The 15,874-nt window shown below is 42.9% G+C and overlaps 1 protein-coding gene across 1 annotated transcript in view; it reads right to left on the bottom strand.

Annotated features, from left to right (window-relative positions):
* The window catches only part of LOC105451794 (ELKS/Rab6-interacting/CAST family member 1), a 61,828-nt gene that overhangs the window by 20,396 nt on the left and 25,558 nt on the right, over positions 1-15,874 (bottom strand). The gene's annotated exons all lie outside the window — the stretch shown is intronic.

The following is a 15,874-nucleotide window of genomic DNA, read 5'->3' as shown; positions in this document are numbered from 1 at the left end:
ATTCGTGGCGACTCGAAGATCCACATTCGTTCTAGTGACGTGATGAAATTATCGATGATTATATTTTTGCGTGATAAGATCGACTGCCGTAGTCGACAATTATGGCTGCGATTGTTGAATTTTGTGGTGAAGATGAAGCAAAGAATGTAGAATATATGCGTGGCACAACGATTATGATATTTGATCGATCGTTTTTGTGTCGCGTGGCAAGTATCGATGCATGTGAAATAGTGCTTTATTTTTTTTTTCTTTGAAACAGGAAATTATTGAGCTAGGAAAGAGGGCAAGAGGGAAAGATGAGGAAAGAATATTCAGACGTTGTGGGAAAATGTAGGATTGTGATTTTCTTTCTTTCTCTCCTTTCTTTTTTCTTCTTGTCATGACTGTCATGATAACGTAATTATCATCGTCGTCGTTGTTGTAATTCTAATTGGTTATAAAAAACAAATTGAGACAATTTTGAATGTCCGATAATTTCGTCGACATGATTTGATCGTCTGAAGATGTGATGTCATTAGAATGAAAATATAAACTTGCGACGAAAATGGTTTACCAATGTTCGACTCGCATGTTGAGATTTTTGCGTTTGGAATGCAAAATGCAGTCGTCTCATCCGCGAGTAGTCAACCTGCGCAAACAAATTTACATCCACCATTTAACTCTTTTATAGATTTAACTTGATTTTCTTCGTCCCCTCGAGACGAATGTAAGCAAAGAAAAATGTCCTTTGAGCGCAAAAGCATTTGCCATAATCCCATTTCTAAACTGCCATCTTGAAATTATCATGTTGCTAGCAAAGCCATAAAAGGTACGAACTGTATAATACCGATTAAAATTATACTCTGAAAATAAATGTTTATCAAACAAATATACGCATAATATTTTTACATAGTCTCTTTAGAAAAAAAAAAATGTCGTTCGTCCAAAGAAGTTAAGTGTCATACCAATTACATTATGTTATTTTTTTTCTTTAAATAAATCTCACTTAAACTCGATTCACATAATGAAACGAGCTGCGTTGGATGCGTCGTTGCAATGGCCAAAATAAATCGGCCAAAAGAAAAGAAAATAATGTAAAAAAAAGGCCAATGATCTCTCTTCTCCTCCGTGCGAGATCTATCCTCGGTGAATCCTCGTATTGTCCGCCAGGATGTCGATTCTGCTGAGGAATCTTAAGGAGGATTGGCTCCGCGGAAACAAAGAGGTTGGCAACGCGCGAAAACAAACTCTCCTCCTTACATTTTTTTCTTCATCACATTATTATTATCATCATCATCATCATCATTAGCAGCAGCATAGGTTATAACAGTTTTTATCATTATTATAATGCCGGTTTTTTTTTTCATTATCACGAGAGCGTATCTCGCCCGTCTCCACGTTTAGGAGGCGCAGTCCGAAGAGGATCGTTCATTTAAGCTTTAAAGATGAGGCTGACCTTGCGAGCGTGTGAAATCCAGGACGTTCGCCTTTCGCACGAGCGAAATCGCGGAACGTCGCCGAGGCATCGGGTAATGTCCGGGTTATCGAAGGGGGAGGCGGTTTTCCCCCTTGATGACCGTCTTCCCGGATCCCGATCGTCGCAGGATTCCATCCTCGGATTTACAATGGGAGATAGACTCGGAAGGGATGAAGAACGGATCGGTCATCGGGCTACACCCGGCTCGAACAGCTGCAAACGCATTTCGCGATCGCTGCAATTCGTATATCCGATCGATTGCGCGTTTAATTCATCGAGGTCCGGGTGTCCTCGCGCGGGCGTGGCGATGATCGTCGCGTGTCCAGGACACCCGCGTGTTATACACTCGAACGTATCGCGACACGACGTCTTACGATCTAGAAGTACACAGAGAGTAGAAAAATAAGGATTGTCACAACCTCGAAACGCACGACCTTCGGCGGCAGTCGTGTCCGCCTCCGGCGAGAGCGGAAGGATCGTCAGGGAGGCATTTTGAGCGTGATATGTTCGGAAAAGAACGAGAACTTCTCGACAATCACCTGTGCTAGAAACACTCGACTCGACTCGGTGCATTATGCAGCCGTGGTTAAGCCAGGTATGGCCCGTAACACGCGATTATACCCCGGTAAGTGTCGGCGAGAGAAGAGAAGGCTGAGTGGGAAATGGAGTGCAGGATTAAATCGCTGTGAGCTACGAAAATATTATTATTTTCGGCGGAAGCTTCGGATATACTTTTCTTTTTTTTTTCCTTACCTACACACGCATCGTACACGCATACGCATCTTCACATATATATATGCTTATGTGAATACACGATCTTCACATACATATATATTTACAGATGCACGTGCATGTTTGTGTATATAAGTGTATAATAATATATATATGTATATATAGTTATATATAATAGACCTCTCTGCGTGCCATTTAAATAATAATAATTTTTCTTTCTCTCCTTTGGTACTCTCTTTTTTCATCTTCGCCGCGCGTTCGCAAACAACATCAACATTCATATAATAGACATTTTAGGATTCAACAGTGTTCTCGTAAATTCGCGATCTAAGGCCTAAGAATTTTAGGAGTACGCATATTTTTTTCCCCCCTAACCGCATCGTAGTAGAAGCTACACGAAATATACACGACTTTCTCGTTGACTTTCTCACCGCGAGATCCAGAATCTCTGGCGTACCAAGTCTCCCTCTTGTTTCGCGCCTCTTCGACGATGCCTTTCTGTACAACACTGGCATGACGAATGTTCTTGGATGATCGGAGTAATCGGTTCTTCGGACATTTCGAGATATTCAAAAGAATATCCAGGATATTCGATAGATTCATCGAATATTTTACAATACGAATATTTTTGTCTCGCAATATCTAGATTTTCAGATATTCATTATAATGTTATTTACTACTGTGTAAAAAAATGATTATAAAAATTATTATAATTCGTATCATTTTACATTGTTTTCGTAAGAAAAAGAATTTTTAAAGGCGCGATGCACAAATATCTTAATAGAATTATATAATCTCTTTAAATAATGTTGCTTGAATTATTAGCAACGGTTTTATAACGTTTCGTTCGAAAAAAACAAAGAAATCTGAATATCGCTCGACGTCTTGATATCCAAGAACAACGTCTGGTTACGTCTGTCCTATTTCCACTTTCTCCGCGATTCGCGTCGCGGGAGCAGGTAGCCTTCCTCTTTCTTGCCCTCTTGAGAGCTATTACTGAAAGTTAGCGGAAGATCAGAAAATTGTCCGAAGGCTTATCGCGCTATAAACACAGAGGGATCCTCCGAACGACGCATGAACGTCTGTGCATCCGCAGGGTGCAACCTGGGAATTCCTCACGTTGGAAATGAATCGCGTGTTGCGCGGTTCTCTCGAAACAGAGCTCGCCGAGGGATAAGCTTCGCTTCGAGGAAGTGAAAACTTCGGGAACACGCATACGGATTGCGTCTGTTCCTTCGGCGAAGCTATTTGTATCCTCAGTAAATTTTCTTAAGCTTAATAGTCGTTCGGTGACTTAAGCATCATCATGCTGCCGTGAAAGTGTCTACGTCAATATTGTGCGTACAAGCGGACTTTACTGACAGATATGTTGGGCTGAGCTGTTACTCTTCTCGGAACTTCGGAAATCTCGCAACTAAAGCCTTATAAAATATGAAGTTTTATATAGAATACCAATGCAATATACTTATATATATATATAACTTTGATTTTAAGATTCTGTTTAAAGATACGTTGTAACGTGTTATACTTTTAGCTGATAATACGGTAATATATTTACCTTTTAATTATTAAAAATTCTTATCGTTAAAATTTCCGTCACTGAAGGTGACGCTCCTTTCGAATTCCCGCCCGTCGAGATTCTGTTTCGTCCGCGAAACGCGCGAATCCTTTTCCATCGCGAGGCGTCTCACGTAACGCTCTGCGCTCACACCTATCTTCACTCAGAACTCACCCTGTATACCTACGACATCTAAGTACAATCGAGTCAAAAAATAGAGAACTCTTCGGGATGTCGCGTGGCGAGAAAAAAGATGTCGAAGTGGTAAAGAAAAAACAGGTACGCGTTAAAGTGTTGTATGTAAGGTGGTGCACGTGGTACGGTCGACGAGAGTCGGTGAGAAGTAAAACGATCATCTCGATCTCCGCGTTTCGCGGGGTCGACGCACTACGGGGGGCGGGGGGGGGGGGACACACACTTACGGCGCGATATCGCATATTTTACGTTACTCTAAATCCAACGCTAATGACTCCTAGAGCTCCTTTAGGAAGGAAGACGGGAAAGTTAGTAACGGCGGTTGATAACACGAAGGTCGAGGATAACGCTGTAGGCCGATCGCTTTACGCGTGCAAGCGAGAAGACGTTTTCGCCCACCTAGATAACAAACTTGCCCGCATCGAGCAGAACGCAATTTGCAAAGTTCCAGTCCGAAGTTTACAAGTTCGTTGGTTTAATTAATTAACGCGTGCGTAAGATGTCTTTCGGGCTCGCGCCTATTTCGCACTCGCGCGAGAGCGACGTACACTAAGGGGCAACACACTACTTTGTTCAGGGAACACGTTCACGTGCGACAAAATCTGCCTAAGTGATCTCTATTTACGGCTAAGGGTTCTATTTCCGACTAAATGTCCGCGCCACCGTTCCACGTATTTCTACAATTTCGACAGTGCGTGCAAGTATACTCGGTTCGATACTGAATTCAGTCTCGAAAGTAATATAATTTGTTCCAGGATTATTGATTTCATAGAAGACTCTTTTTTTTATCTTATCACATTGTCTTATCACGTTTAATCATCATTTTCTGATTCTCAGTATTTCGCTTTCTTATCATGTAAAATTTATTTGCTTCTTTCTTTCATATCATACGATTATTCAAATAGGAAGACTAATATAATTTATAGGAAAACCAGAAAATACTAGTTCCAAGTATTTTTGAAGACAGCTTTTAAGATAATCTTATATCAGGAATTGTTTTTCGTAAAATTATGTTTTCACCATTAAACGAGATCTGCAATGACATTAATAAAAAATATTTTCGAAATTTCATTTAAAAATCATGTTAAATTAATTAATTAAAAACTTTTATAGCTTTACCTTCAAATATTTAAGAACTAATTTCATTTTTCAAATATAACATTAAATTGACTATTAATCGGAAATTCAGTGAATATAATGTAAAGGTCCAGTGAAAACTTCTGAATGAAACTGAACAATGTCATATAAAGGTATTCCCTAATCATTGTCCAGTAAAAGTTTAATTTTTTTTAAACGCAGCTGCGATGGCAAGAACACCGTGACGCGCGTCATTCGTCTTCCGCGCCGTCGTTTTAGTTCTCACGGACTCCCGTCTCGTACGTGTGTAATACGCGACGTTTCGGAGAAGAAGATGAAGGGAATCGAGAGATCCTTGAGCGCGCGGAAGTCGCCATTTCGACGATTTGCTCTTGCACTGGCGCCAGCTCTTCAGCTTCCTCGCCCCTTCAACAGAGAAGTCATCCTACGTACTACTATGTACGCCCCTCTTCTTCGACCTTCTGTCTTCTAGATCGCTTCTTCGCGGTGATCTAGCCTCTTCCCCGAAGACACTCGTTTTCTTTCCTCCCGGATGGTCACCCTCGACGAGAACAACAGATCTTTCTATCTTTCTGTCGTCCTCTCTTTCTTTCTCTTTTCTCGAACCGACCTCATCAACCCGGTTCTCTCCAATCTCGATGGCTTTCGAAACTAGCCGACGAGAACTACTATGACGACGACGACGACGACGACGACGACGACAACGACGAGGATGAGGACGACGACGACGACGACGACGACGACGATGAAGACAACGATGAACACAACGACGATGGCTACGAAGACGACGAAGACGACGACGCGATCGTGATCCTCGTGTACCTGTGATCGGGAGAAGGAACTCCCATCCTCCCGCGCCGTCCCAGGTATCGCCCTACACGGCGTCGTTCTTTTCGATGCGCACGTTGTTGATGAAGAAACTTACTTGCCGTTTGAAGTTCAGGTCGTGCTTGTTGAAGGTGTGAGCGTGCAGCGCAAGGGCGCCAGCCGCCGCCGGCTCTATTTGTTTCAAGTGTTGCTGCATTTGCTGCTGCTGATGCAGCTGCTGCTGCAGCTGCTGCTGCTGCAGCTGCAGCTGATGCTGCTGGTGAAGGTGGTGGTGATGGTGATGCTGGTGATGATGCAGCTGATGGGGATGATGATCGGTGGTGTAGCGATCTGTGTATGGGTTGACCACGCCTGTGGTGGCGCCCGACGAGATGCCGGCCAGGCACGAGGAACCGCCGCCGACGCCGACACCCAGCCCGCTCCCGGTGGTAGGCCCACCTGTCGAACCGGCAAGCAACGAACTGGTTAGTCCCGCGGACGACGCGTGGCCACCGTACGGTACCAGCGAGGTCATCATGGACGGTCCCCTGGCCAGGGCCAACGTGCCGGGCTGTTGCTGACCACCCAGGCCGGTCGGCTGCGTGATACCCAGATGTTGCTGTTGCTGATGCATAGTACCGCCGCTGCTCGGCACAGCGACGGGCAACTTGAGCAGTTGTTCCCGCAGCCTACCGCCGCACTCCTTAATACGCTGCATCTCGGCCTCCAGCAACGCCACCTGCTTCTCCAGGGTCGATATACGCGCGTCTTTCGTCTCCATGATGGCGGTCAGGGTGGTGCTACCGGGCACGCCGCCTGGAACCGCCACGCTACCTCCGAGGACGGTACCGCCGCCGCAGCCCCCAGCACCTGCACCCCCCGATACGCTACCTAGTCCGATGACCGATGAACCCGCCAATCCGCTGATGCCGCCGGCCACCGGCTGTCCCGACGACGCGGTCGAGGCGTACGCGAGCTCCAGCTGCGTCTGCAGGCTCTTCAGGCTCTCGTTCGTCGCTTTGAGCTCCTGATACAACAGAAGCAACAAACGGGGAAGACGGTTACAGGTCGTCGACTTTTTTCTCGCGCCGCCGTTTCTTTTCTCTCTCGTGTCTCTCTAGCGCGATCTCGCGATCTAATATCTTTTTTTTTTCTGTCTGTTTGATTATGTATATTTGAGATGTTGTCTGATTTCTTTTTTATATTTTCTTGGATGTGAAGTATGCAGTGGTGCGGTTTCAGAGATGTGACTAAAGATGGTTGATTGGGTGCGGCTTCGCTAACGCATGAGACTGCCCCTGTGTCTCTCTTTCAGAGTTCACTGAAATAGTTTTCGTTTGCTGTATCGCTTGCGCGATATCATCCACTGCTGTATTGCGTATTTGAAGGTTTATTTATTACCATGAGGAAAATTAATTTAGAAAAATCTATTACACAAGTGTTTTAAAATATATCAAAAGAACTGTCGTCACGCTGGTACCGTTTTATCAAATTTCAACAAGAATTTAAAAAACGCAGATATTGAAAAATAATGGTAACATAAAAATAACTATAACAGTATCCGTTTCCGCGTATAAATATGCAAAAAGTTGAAAGAACACCGGCGAAATGCTATTTTGTTGAATTTCGCGGTGATTTTCCATCACGTTATAAATAAACCGTCAATTCATTTTAGTGGGCCATTTATTTCTTTATCGAATATAAATATTGAAATTCTCGTATTTCTCCTCATTACGCATTTCGGCAGTGAATGGCGCACGCAATTTTCATCTTCCGATCTCTTCCGGTTCGCGGGACAGTCTCGAGGAAGCGGAAGTGGCACCGGCAGCGTCCCGGTTGACGAAAGAAAAGCGACGTACCGCCAAGCTTCCTTCTTCCAAAACAATCTTCTTCGTTCTCTTCTCTCGAGCGACATAAAGTTCTTTATCACTCCGAAAAAAAAAAAAAATGCGATCGAGGAGTCGATTCTCATCGACGAAAGCGGCGAGGAAAATTCCTCACCCACGCGTCTCGATATTCATTCTTCGCTTTCTCTCTTTCTCATTTAGTTTCCAGATCTCTGTCTGGCTTTGGACTCGCGTCTTTATTGCCTGATTTCTATTCGATTGGCACCGCACCGATCACTGGCGACGATCGACGATCGTCGATCGGTAACGCCACGTTAATTCTTTTCGACGATCTCACGGTCGCAAGGTCACGCTCTAACATTCCAATGTGTGCTTGCTTGAATTTTTTTCCTTTTTTTTTTTTTTACTTAATTTTTCTCACGGTGATCCTCTTCCGGACGCCGGGCGCCGCCGCAGTTCTTTCGCCCACCGCGACGTACGGCCGACATCGTTGTCCATTTTTCTGCGCGCGGCGTTTCGATGATTTGCCATCGTGCTACACGTTAACACGTACTTCCTCGTATTTTATCAAATTTTTTTTTTCTTCTCGGAGAACCCGTCGTTCTCCGTCGCGATCAACGGTGTGTGATTTTTGTCGGAGGAATTGCTCGAGAATGCGCGAGTAATTGTCGTATCGACAAGAAATAGCGCGCTTTCTCAGCTAATCTCGCTAGCTCGAAACGCGGCCACGTCGTATGGACAAGATCTCTTTTGAAATGCACGTGTGGATGCGTATCGGTGTTCCGCGAGTAAAGGGGATTTGAGTTTTATCGACTCGATGAAAAAAAAAAGAAAAAAAAATAGCAACGATCAATGAATCAATGAGGGAACGCTCGCTATTCATCGCCTGCGAGCTAGACGCTTGCGCACGGATACGCATCTTGATGAGTTCGTATATGAGTCGTGGAAGAGTCGGGCAGACCGATGCATTTCCACGAATAAATGGCATTCAATGTAACATAATGAGCATTTTTTTTCATAGAGTATAATAATATAATTTTGTTACTTTCAAGTTTTAAAGAACACAGTTCTTTATAAGAAATAAAGCATAATGGTGCAAGGCAATTATAAAATAAAATACTGAAATAGAACAGTCAGTCAAGTCGAAATATGAAAAATCTACACTGTCTATTTCGAGACATTTTAATCAAATATATATTTTTTTTTTCAAAGCGCTTTTACAGAGCAAACCTGCACGTGGGCGCGAGAAGCGCCGATCTGCCGACGCTCCCATCAGCGAAATACGAATGGTGTTTTATGGTAGAGAGGATAAGACAGTAAGATTACGCGAGGAGAACGACGTCGTAATATCGCATCTCGCACCAGGTCGGTGCCAAACAGTCGCAAAGTCCTCCCTTGGGCCTGGAATCGGCTTGCCTTGACGCGACTTGACGACTTTCGGACCGTCCCGCTGCTCGTGCATCGATAACGACGATTGGCGATGATAGCGGTAAGTCGTGATGGGCAAGAACGTGTCTGAGGCGTACAAGAACGAGAAGAGAGAGTATATATATAAATGGGCGTTTAACATTCAGTGAATCAACAGCCGAGATGATGGCAGAACAAATACATAAAAGTAGAGTGTGGGTGTAATTGTGAATGTACATCTGTAACACGGGCGTTTTATAATATGCACACACATATGTACGCGCGAAATGCGCTCATCGCGTACGCGTGTGCATATAACGAGAGACGGCGCATATATATATATATACATATTAAGAGTCATGAACATTCCATATGTATAAGATATACACGCGGAGAGGAAGATGGAGATGTGTACAGTATATATAGCGGTATTATGTGTGTTTGTGTTAAACATATATATGATTCCGTATTGTATTAAATATATATATATATAATATAGAAAAAGATAATATATATATATGTATTTATATATAGAATATCGAGAGGAAAGAGAGAAGTAAGTGTGATATATATATAGATAGTGAAAGTTATTCTCTTACGGGACGAGGCAAAAGCTCGTATCAGCTTGACGTCGATTTTTTCGTGGTGTACCCCGTCCATCCTCCTGATCGTCAAAATCTCTCGGCCGAATGTCGTTTGGAATACGAATGCCGTTGATGACCACTTTCTCTTTCTTTCTTTCATTCTTTCTCTCTCGTGTATGCACGCGAGAAGGATCAATCTCTCATTTCTTTTTGTCCCCAGGGTACTTTAGGTTTCCAGATTGGTCGCGCGATAGCCACGAGAGGCGAATTGATTTTAACGCCGTGATGGTATCGTCTATCCGAGACTTTCGCTGTCCGAGAGCAATTGTCGACTCGTAAGATAAGATTCTCCATAGTGAAGGTCACTATATGGCGAGTAATCATCGTCAGTACTACTTATGGGAATTTTACTCGTCGGGAATTTCTCTCGACAGTGAAAATCTCCCGAGCAGCGTCCGCGTGCACGTTCAACATAACGACGATGACTTACGTGAATTTAGCGTGTGCCACTGATCGAGAGCCACTGTACGAGATGCGCACACTTATATCCAGGCACACACAGGCAGAGACATAGCACACGACGAATGAACGAGATACCGGTGAGACTTTTAGGCAGCGATGAAGATGGCGAGCGTGCAATTAATCTCGAAGAAGGGAGAGGCTTAGACGTATTATATTCGCGCGCTCGCGCGGCATATCTAACTCGGCTTTCCTAATTCAGCATGCGTGAGCGTGCGTAATTCACGAATAGACGGCGAATACTAACGGCGATATTACGGCCGCCGTGACTTCATTCCGAATGGAATAGTCTATATATATATATATCTCTTAGCTGAATACACGATACTCGATCTCGCGAACGGAGGAATATAAATGTTAAATTGCAGTTAAATCTTTTACGTCAAACAAATTCGTGTTTAAAGAAACATTTGGACTTGCTGTTTTCGAGATCTTGTAACTTTCAACGTTGAAAAATATTTAACGCGCAAACTAAATAGCTACTTGTATTAATGATTAATTATAAAAGTCGAACGTAAAGTTTTACATAACTATAGATTACATAAAATGTAATAAAATAAAGTATATGTGACTTTTAATATGGCTTATGCTTTGCAATATTTGATTTTCTCCATTTGTACTCCGTAAATTATTCACGAGGGCCTCTTTGCATACGGTGGCTCTCCTAGAAGGCAAGCTTTTCACACAAGACATATACTTTACTTACGTATATGTACACGTGTGATGCATCCTATCAGACAACGGCTGATCGTTCGAATGTACTATGAGAGAGATTATCTATAATATATCATTACCCATAAAAGAATAAATTCCTCGCTGGAGAAAAGAGAAACTCGCATCGATTCGAAGCGATTTCGGATTAATTGGCCCCGCACCTAAACCGGTGATCCAATTAGCGTTAACGTGTGTGTAATTAGTGTACCTGTTGGGTCCTCCACGGCGGGGCCTCGTAGGGTAGGAGGTCACGTGCGTATCGCCAGTCCCTAATTTCGAGCTACGTAGTGATGTTGTACTTGTAGTTGTGGTAGTAGTTGTTGTGGTTGTTGTGTTGTAGTCGATGGGTGATGACTCGTGGTGACCGTGACGATGACGGTGATGGCTGATCATGTGGCGGTGGTAGTAATTGTACTTGTGGTTAGTGACGGATAGTGAATGACGTGAGATAGGCGGATTATGCGGGCGTGATATTTCCCCCGCGGGCGCGAAACGGGGGAAGGGTGGCTAAAACGGTGGTATCTTAACGCCTACACATCCAAAGCAGCTCATTCCACGCATTCCAATCGCAGCTGTTTATATTGTTACTTCCAATAATTTCCTCTCGAAATTTATTTTTCCTCTCGCGCCGTTCGTTTCCCTCGTTCCCTGCGATCGGCCGCGTCTCTGCTTTCCCGTCGGCGACAGTCTTTATATCCGATGTATCGTGTTCGACATTAACGATAACGGCGGACGATTCGTCCCGTGACTCGCTGATTCGGTGACGTATAATCGTATAATTGGCTGATTCATCTAATGCCCGATCTATCGAATTAGACTGATGGAACAAATTTAGCTTCATTACGCACCGCGAGTCCGAGAATAAAGTTCTTGCTTTTTGCAGAATATATACATGTATGGTCTGTGACGTTGTGCATACGAGTTGATTGTCAGATAAATTATCTCATTTTATCGAGGTCATCGAATAAAGACATCGTGGACGAATCGTTCTTGAATCGTTTTGACATGTAGGGTGCAAAGAGAAAGGTAAAGGAGAACATGTGGTTATATATGGGGCTAATTTGGGAAAATAGGACTACGTGTTCCTGTCTTTCTAGTCACATGATCATTACATGCTTTAAAGACTCGCGTATTTCATTGTTAATAAATAATTACCTGCTTTATTTTATTATTTTTTTATTACCTGCTTTACGGTAAAATTTTAAATACTAGTAAATTATATAAATGATATTATTTTAAGTAAATAAATTATATTAAAAACTTTGAAGAAAAGCGCTAATAAAAAGTAAACAAGAAAATTAATATATAATTTATATATATGTAAAAATAATTATTTAATATATGACTGGTAATTTCAGACACTTAATGTATGCGTGCCAGATATTTTAATTGCAGACATTTTAATAATTTCCTTCTTTTCCAATTCGAAAAATTAATTTTCTCATTGTTGCTTGAACGATACCCGAAGTACATTACTTCGAAGACTTCACCTGAATTACAGCAATTAATTACGTGCAACGAGATTGCAGCTATTAATTGCAGCGTGCGTCCGCGCGCCTGTCGCGTCGAGATCGGCTTATGCCCGGAGAAATTTGTCGTAAAAAGAGAGGAAATTGAACCGAGTAGTTTCCCCCTAGGCGTCGAATGTGCGGCCCCTCTTCCTCGAGCTAATCGGAAAACGTCTTCTACACGCCCATGGCGCTCTGTTAATTCGTCACCGGGAATTTGGAGTATTCTTAGTCGGGAAACTCGAGATATAACATCTATATTTTGCTCGCGTATATTTTATCCAAAAAAAGCAGGTAATTAAGATCGAAATTCAGTGATTGAAAGCGCTATAATTTCGACAAGTTCGAATTACAAATATTATTGGGCTCCGATGCGGGTATATCCAATACGGGTTAAAAATAATGCAGAGCAATTGTCACATTTTCATCATCGCGTATAGAAAATTGTGTCTAGCATCAACTTTCCGAGCTTGCCGAGATTGTATCGATTTCAATCTCGGTACAGAACACGAAGAACTTGTCGAAGGATTTCCAGGAATCGGTTTAGACGAATTGAAACATTGTTGAAGGTACATGGATCGGGATTGGTGATAACATGATATACAATGCTCGTGCTGCTAAGTTGTCACAATGAACAACGAGACAGGCTTTGGTGCTGGTGCTGCTGATCGCTCAAGAGTTTGCTCAAAGTAGTTCTCAGAGGGGAAGGAGAAAATGAGTAAAGGTTAACATTGTGCGATATATATTTTATTTCAATGGCAGAATGAGAGAAAGAAAGAACGAGGAGGGAGTGAATGACTTTTCGTGCTGTTGATAGGCAATGTTGACGTGCTCGCTCCGATCAATTCGTGCTCGAAACTCTGCACTCGGACAAGTGCCACGGATCTGTCAATTTTTCGTTCTGCCGAATCGCTCTCGACTTCGAGTGCCACTTAAGATACATCTATAGACTCCGTCTAAAGTCCTAAGTTCTAACAGGCATGAACACGAGAGTGCAAGGAGACCGAGCGAGACAGCGAATGCGACGTTGTTCGTAAAAAACGTTAATTATACCAATCGACCGCGATAGAACAATGTATAAACCTGATTATCTTTATCTTCTCTTGGCTTCGTAAAAAAAAGCCATTCAAATAAAACGCTGATTTACACTTTACAAAATTTTTTTGGAATTCACAGTCTATAAAATTACAAAATCTAGTGCGCGAAAAATTTGATCGTTCAATCGAACAGTATAACAGATAACTTCTGAACGATTTTCCCTGATGCAAATTTCACCGACGAATATCTTGAGCGCTTTTGCAGAAATGCAAATGCAGCAAAGCTGCAGAGGAACACAGGAAATATGAAATCTTGCAAAGAAATACGCGCATGAAAAACGACGCGTGATGTGAGGTAGCCATAACTAATGGGAACGCGAACACGGCGCGTGGCAAAAATGGGTCAGAAAGCGCGGAGAAAACAAGCTTGTTGGCTGCAACGGACGGAATAATAGCTAAATAATTTTCCCGAACGACTTCGCATTCCGTGTACCGAGAACGGGCTATAAACGAAGGGGAGGACACTATAAACGCGGCAACGTATCTCGGGGAAATTACACGGTCTAGGTCTGCTCTAAAGACCATCTAACACACGGATTGCGTAAAAGGCAGAGCGGACATGATAACGGCGATGTGATGACGCTGATGGCGGTGCTCAGGTGCTCGGAAACTCCTTTACCAGACTAACAGTCTAAAATATGCTATTCGTTTCGCTATGTGACAGTACAGCGGAGCAGCGACAGTTGCTGAGTGAGAGTAAGCGATAGGGAAACTCTTCAAAGATTCACGGATTCCTATGGGCCACTTTTGGGCGATCGGATTTACCGCGATTTTGTCGACGAAGTATCGATTAATATACGTGGACATGTAAATTTTCAAGTAAAGCGAACAGTACTTGTTTGAAATATCCAAATGCCATACGTAACGATATTTGGCAGGTAACTTTTGAACAAATACATAGACACGTAATTTTACAATTTTCGTATAATTTTTGCCAAACTCTACGATTCTTTTCGTAATTTCCCGATTGCGACAAAATGTTAGCTATCTTTTCTTTTTTATCATCCGGCGATAGAGATTCTCGGCTCTGTCAACGCGCGTTTTACTTCTGCCATATAAGTTTACGGCATGTCGGAACGCGCGCGTGGCGCCGCCGTAGGGTATCAAAAATTCCATAAAAATGAGCTAGACGGTAAAGCGATACTCGCAATAAAGCGATGACTTGACAAGCGCCTTGGTAAAAAAAAAAACTGTCGACACATTCTCGGCGCGTTCCTCGGAGATTTCCGCAATCTTTGTTCACGAGAAAGTACACATATACATATAGCAACGGTAAAATCGCGTTTATAGGCGTGAATTTTTGAAAAGTCTCGCGGCGGTGGCGCGAAGGAAAGTGCGCGTACAAAACACTTGTGAGAGAGTAAACCCGCGATTTTGCGTGCACACTGAATCGCGCGACATGGATGCGAATATGTGCATGTGCTGGAAGAGGTGTGCGTGTGTGGTCTGTATAACGTGTACATGTACATGTGTATAAAGTCGCTGTGAGTGGCGGCGTGAATCCCGTCGATTTTCCACCTCTGATTCGATTTTCCTTCTCCAGGGGGAGAAACGCTGTCAAACCGGAATAAATAGAACATCGCGAGCTGGCTCGAAAAACGCACCGAAATATTTTGACTGCGAACAGCGCCGATTGCGCAAGTTACGTCACAAAAAGGGAGTTACATTTACCAGATGGATGTAACATACTCGGAAATTGAATTCCCTTTTCTATGCATTAAACGCGCGTTTTCTCGTATTTTATACGAATTTTCGTTAAATAATTGCAGAAAATAAACGGACCGCAAAGAACTGCAGGCCTAAAGAAACGGAATCACAGCTCTGCTGAGTTAAATTCTACAAATAATGTCCCAATTTCAGTTGTATCAAGATAAGCAACTCTTTTGAGGATTATGATGCGCAATTATTACAACCTATACCAGAGATGATACGCCACTTCAAAGCTTCGAACGAAAGTTCCTGGATTGTAGAGAGTCTTTATAAAGGTACGCGACTTCTTGACCTATCGAAATCATTGCGATTCCCGGATGCTTTAATAATAATTTTCATTTTTCTTATGTACTTATCTTTTTATGTACTTAAAACTCGAAAACTTTTCTTATAAAATTGTAAGGCTTCTTTGATTTCTCTTAAATTTTTCGTAAAAATTTCAGAGTTTTGAATTTATTATTCTGGAAATTTCGTGGACCTTTCGACATTTACACACATCCGCGAATCTCAAAATCCTCCAGATTGATGTATTCTTTTCGGATCCCCCGAATGATCAGATCCTTCGCGTTATTGTCGCACCCGTAGATTTTTCGCGCCTCTTGATCAAAGCGTCGCGTTGGCAGCTTCGCAACCGGCTGTTGC

Source organism: Wasmannia auropunctata, unplaced genomic scaffold (genome assembly GCF_000956235.1).
Source record: "Wasmannia auropunctata unplaced genomic scaffold, wasmannia.A_1.0 LD336044.1, whole genome shotgun sequence".
Lineage (NCBI taxonomy): Eukaryota > Metazoa > Arthropoda > Insecta > Hymenoptera > Formicidae > Wasmannia > Wasmannia auropunctata.
Note: the sequence above shows the minus strand (reverse complement) of the source record. Positions and strands in the feature narration are given on the sequence as shown.